Source organism: Macaca thibetana, chromosome 1 (assembly GCF_024542745.1).
Source record: "Macaca thibetana thibetana isolate TM-01 chromosome 1, ASM2454274v1, whole genome shotgun sequence".
NCBI classification, from domain to species: domain Eukaryota; kingdom Metazoa; phylum Chordata; class Mammalia; order Primates; family Cercopithecidae; genus Macaca; species Macaca thibetana.
Genome location: NC_065578.1, coordinates 138,626,090 through 138,631,677, shown reverse-complemented (window position 1 = coordinate 138,631,677; position 5,588 = coordinate 138,626,090). Strand labels below are relative to the sequence as shown.

Here is a 5,588-nt window from a genome sequence, read left to right as displayed (position 1 = left end):
TGTTCTAATTAGAAAATATATAGTTTATTTTTGACATTTTAATAGTATATTTATATATAAAACGCATGTAGACTAGACTATATGCTACCTCAGTCTCTCTACCTATCCATAGCTGGGAAAATCAGGTAGGTCCCTGTAGCCATAATAAAAGCACCCACTGCTTCATGTCAAGTACCTATTAGAAAATAAGCAACCTCCCACCTACTGGCTTTGCAAATCCAAATCTATTAAGTGGCTCCACTGTCACAGTAAGTATTTCATTGTTGATTAGACCAGGCATTCTTAAAGACATAACTATTTTAATATTATTAAGTTACCTAAAGAGTCACTGAGGTGCATGGTTCTGGGCGGAGGTCTGGAGAGTGCAGCAGCCACGGTCAGCCACTTCATGCTCAACAACGGCACCAAGATGGCCATCCTGGGGCTAGGCACCTGGAAGTCTCCTCCGGGCCAGGTAACTGAGGCTGTGAAGGTGGCCATTGACGTTGGGTACTGCCACATCGACTGTGCCCATGTGTACCAGAATAAGACTGAGGTGGGAGTGGCCATTCAGGAGAAGCTCAGGGAGCAGGTAGTGAAACATGAGGAGCTCTTCATCGTCAACAAGCTGTGGCGAGCGTACCATGAGAAGGGCCTGTTGAAAGGAGCCTTCCAGAAGATGCTCATTGACCTGAAGCTGGACTACCTGGACCTCTACCATATTCGTTGGCCAGCAAGCTTCAAGTCTGGGAAGGAATTTTCCCATTGGATCAGTCAGGTAATGTGGTTCCCAGTGACACCAACATTCTGGACACATGGGCGGGCATGGAAGAGCTAGTAGATGAAGGGCTGATGAAAGCTATTGGCATCTTCAACTTCAACCATCTCCAGGTTGAGAGGATCTTAAACAAGCCTGACTTAAAGTATAAGTAGGTGGTTAACCAGACTGAGTGCCACCTGTACCTCACTCAGGAGAAGTTAATCCAGTACTGTCAGTCCAAAGGCATCATGGTGACCGCCTACAGCCCCCTCAGCTCTTCTGACAGGCCCTGGGCCAAGCCTGCGGATCCTTCCCTCCTGGAGGATCCCAGGATCAAGGAAATCACAGCCAAGCATAATAAAACTACAGCCCAGGTTCTGATCTGGTTCCCCACGTAGAGGAACTTGGTGGTGATCCCCAAGTCTGTGACACCAGAACACATTGCTGAGAACTTTAAGGTCTTCGACTTTAAACTGAACAGCCAGGATATGACCACCTTATTCAGCTACAACAGAAATGGGAGGGTCTGTGCCTTGGTGGGCTGTGCCTCCCGCAACGATTACCCCTTCCATGAGGATTTTTGAAGCTGTGGATGCCTGCTTGTCCCCAAGTGACCTATACTGTGTTTCCTGCCTCATTTTGTTTTCCTTGCAAAGATAGTATGGCCAGTGTCACTCAGCAGTGGGACAGCAACCTGTAGAGTGGCCAGCGAGGGTGTGTCTATCTTAATGTTGGATCTGAAGAGCCCTGTAAATAGAGTAGCTTTGCTTTGCCCTTCTTTTTGCCCAGCTGGGGAAAGTACAACCTGAATACCCTTTTCTGACCAAAGAGAAGCAGAATCTACTGGGCCAAAATAGTGCCACTAACAGTTGAGTTTTGACTGCTTGGAAATGTAATCCTTTCAGTAAGACTTCTCTTTGTCTCAAATAAAAAGTGCTTTTTGTGGGGAAAAAAACAGTCACTGAAGAAAAATTATGAAGATCTATAAATGTGTAGCAAAGTAGAATAGCCTTTGTACTAGTTTCAAATGATGTCTCTATCACTTGCCAACTGGACAACTTTGAGTAGTGTATATATCTTCACTATTTTTCTCAGGGCATGTTTGGGTGCAACAGTTAGATACCTACTCAAGCTAGTACATATAAAAGGGAACTTTAAAAAGATATGGATCTCACAGCATCCAAAGAGCAGATGAACAACTGCATCCATTCTTGGTAACATTTATGGTAAACTGAGGTTTAGGTAGGTTAAGTCTCTTAATTACTAAACCTTATAGGGAGAGGAAATCCATACACATACTAAGCACTGCTTAGGCATGAATCAATTATGTGTTTTGTACTTACGTGAATCTACTATTTTTCTAATGTATGTAAATGCTTCTCTGAGTAAGGAAGTTCAAATATATTTTAAAGTGTGGCTTTTATCATGTTCTTTCTCAGCTAAGAGACAGTCAATATACATGGGGATATCCATAAACTTTCTTTTTACTTTAAAAATAGTTTCTTTAAAAAAAAAGTTATATATCTACATAGTTTAAAGAGTCAAATAGTAAAAGTGAAGAGCTTGATGGGAGTTCCCCTTCCATTCCCAAGTTTGCCCTCCATTTCCTGCCCTTCAGAAGTACTTATACTTTTTTGGAATTTACCTACATATCTCTAAATAACAACCTTATCTTGCTCTTTCTTGACTTTTTTTTATAGTAGGAATAATTTACTTATTTCCCACTAAGGAAGAGAGGGTTTCAGTTTTCTTTATACACTTCACTTTCACATGTGGTTAGTTAACATTCAGTGTTTGCATTCTTATGACCTATGTAGGTGCTATTCACAACTGAGCCATTTAGTATACTATGATTACTATTTCTTTCCTGTAAAGCCTTTTGTTTTTTCTGAAGGTAATATTTGCCTTTTCTAGAGCCCACATAGTGAAAGCAAGAGTAAGTAAGCAAGCAAATAAACCCCACAAAACCCAAAAACAAATCTAGAGGCATCACACATTACCTGACTTCAAACTATCCTACAAAGCTATTGTTACTGAAACAACATGATACTGGTGTAAAAATGGGCATGTAGACCAATGGAATAGAAAAGAGAACCCAGAAATAAAGCCAAATACAGCCAACTGATCTTCAGCAAAACAAAAATATAAAGTGGGACAAAGTACACCCTATTCAACAAATAGTGCTGGGATAATTGGCAAGCCACATGTAGAAGAATGAAACTGTATCCTCATTTCTTACCTTACACAAAAATCAACTTAAGATAGATAGAGACTTAAATATAATACCCAAAGTCACAAAAATTCTTTATGACAGTACTGGAAAAACTCTTCTAGACATTGGCTTAGGCAAGGACTTTATGAACCCAAAAGCAAATGTAATAAAAACAAAGATAAATAGATGGGACCTAATTAAACTAGAAAGTTGCTGCACAGCAAAAGAAATAATCAACAGAGTAAACAGACAACTAACAGAGTGGGAGAAAATATTCACAAACTGTGCATCTGAGAAAGGACTAATATCCAGAATCTACAAGGAACCCAAACAAATCAGCAAGAAAAAAACAATTAATGCCATCAAAAAGTGGGCAAAGGACATGAATAGACAATTATAAAAAAAAATGTATATATATACTAATGTCCAACATGAAAAAATGCTCAGCATCTCTAATTATCAGGGAAATGCAAATCAAAATCACAATGCAAAACCACCTTACTGCTGCAAGAATGGCCATGATTAAAAAAAACACAACAACAGATATTGGCATGGATGTGGTGAAAGGGGAACACTTTTATACTGCTGGTGGGAATGTAAACTAGTACAACCACTACGGAAAACAGTATGGAGATTTTTTAAAGAGCTAAAAGTATTATAGAACTATTGTTTGATCCAGCAATCCCACTACTGGATATCTACACAGAGGAAAATAACTCATTATATGAAAAAGACACTTGCACGTGCAGGTTTATAGCAGCATAATTCACAATTGTAAAAATGTGGAACCAGCCTAAATACTCATCAACCAACAAATGGATAAAGAAAATGTAGTGTATGCATATGAAATACATATACCATGAAATACTACTTAGCCATAAAAAGGAACAAAATAATGGCATTCAAAGCAACCTGGATGGAGTTGGAGACTATTATTCTAAGTGAAGTAACTCAGGAATGGAAAATCAAACATCCTATGTTCTCACTTATAAGCAGAAGCTTACAGGGAATGGTGGCAGGGAGGTGAAGGATAAAAGACTGCATATTGGGTACAGTGTACACTGCTTGGATGAAGGGTGGACCAAAGTCTCAGAAATCACCACTAAAGAACTTTTCCATGTACCCAAATACCACCTCTTCCCCCAAAACTATTGAAATAAAAATTTAAAAAATAAAAACAACAACAATGATGACAACAAAATGCTATTCCAACTGGTAAAATAAAAAGTAAAACATTTGCCTTTTCTGTTTGGTGATTAGCTCTCTTTGTGCTTACTACTAATTTATTCCCCTAACTTGCTCCCAAGATATAAATCTGTCTTCAGTACTTAAACGCATTAGGTATTTCCAACAATTTCGTCTTCTTGATGATTCCAGCACCTTCTGACTTGATCCAGGCTGGGCTAGTTATGCTCTATGCCTACTGCACAGCTGCCATCTTAAGGGTTTCTTTCACCATTATCCTAGAAATTCCCTTTGCTCCCTTGTTTTTGATCCCCTGTGTCCCGTATCCATTGTCTTTCTCTTTCTTAGTGAGTCTCATTTTGGCGACTGGTACTATTATTTGGTGGAGGTACTAGTACCTAGTATCTCCCTGATAAAGGTTGCATGAGAAGTGTTTTGAGATCTTGCATATCTAAAAATGTCTTTATTCTGCCTACACACTTAATTACAGTTTGACTGTATAAAATTTTGGATTAGAAAACACTTTCTCTGCCTCATTACCTTCTAGTTTCCAATGTTGCTGCTAAGAAATTCAGTGTCTTTTCTGATTCGTTATACTTTTGTTGAAACTCTCTTCTCTCTCTTTCTCCTCTTTCTGAAAGCTTGTAGGATTTTCTCTTTAGTTGTCTAAAGTTTCACAGAGTATTTTTGTATTTTCATCTGTTGTGGTGAGAGTTCAGAGGGCCCTTTCAATCTGGAAACATATTTTCCATCCTGGGATATCTCAATTATTTCTTTGTCGATTTCTTCTTTTTCATGTAGAGAGTAGAGAACAACTCTATTGAAATTTTTTGTTTAGATATTGGACCTCCTGAACTGATCGTGTTTTTGTTTTCTTATTTTTTTTTCTCTATTTTCCATCTCTGCCTTTGGCTCTATTTCTGAGTGATTTCTTCCATTTTAACTTCTTGCCCTTGGGATATTCATCTTGTCAACGCCATTTTTGAGGTTCCTTTTTATATTTTCATAAGCTCTGTTTCCTCCAAGTTGCTGTTTTCTGCTTACTTATTTTGGCCTCTGTCTTTCATTGTAAAGGTTTTCCTCAAATGTCCCAATGAGTCTATGCCCTTTGTATTTGAGTGGTGTCTCCATGGAGTCCATTGGAAACTCTGAGCGTGTTGGGTGTGACGTCAAATGTGGGCTTTACTAGGCTGGACTGGCTGAAGAACTTCTTTGACAAATCTCTCTATGTCAATATCTCTAGGTCATTTGTTTTGGATCTGATTCTGCAAGGAAGGCTCTTCCAGTGTTCCATCTAGAGGGTAAAAGTCTGGCTGACAATGTCTAGGAACTGAGTGTACTATGGTTTAGATATTTGACCCCTACAAACCTCATGCTGAAATTTGATCACCAGTGCTGGAGGTGGAGTCTAATGGGAGATGTTTGGGTCATGAGGGTGGATCTCTCAGGAAG

The 5,588-nt window shown here is 39.0% G+C and overlaps 1 pseudogene; it reads left to right on the top strand.

Annotated features, from left to right (window-relative positions):
• The first annotated feature begins 683 nt into the window (after positions 1-683).
• On the top strand, positions 684-1,323 carry LOC126937470 (aldo-keto reductase family 1 member B1-like; annotated as a pseudogene).
• Positions 1,324-5,588: the final 4,265 nt, after the last annotated feature.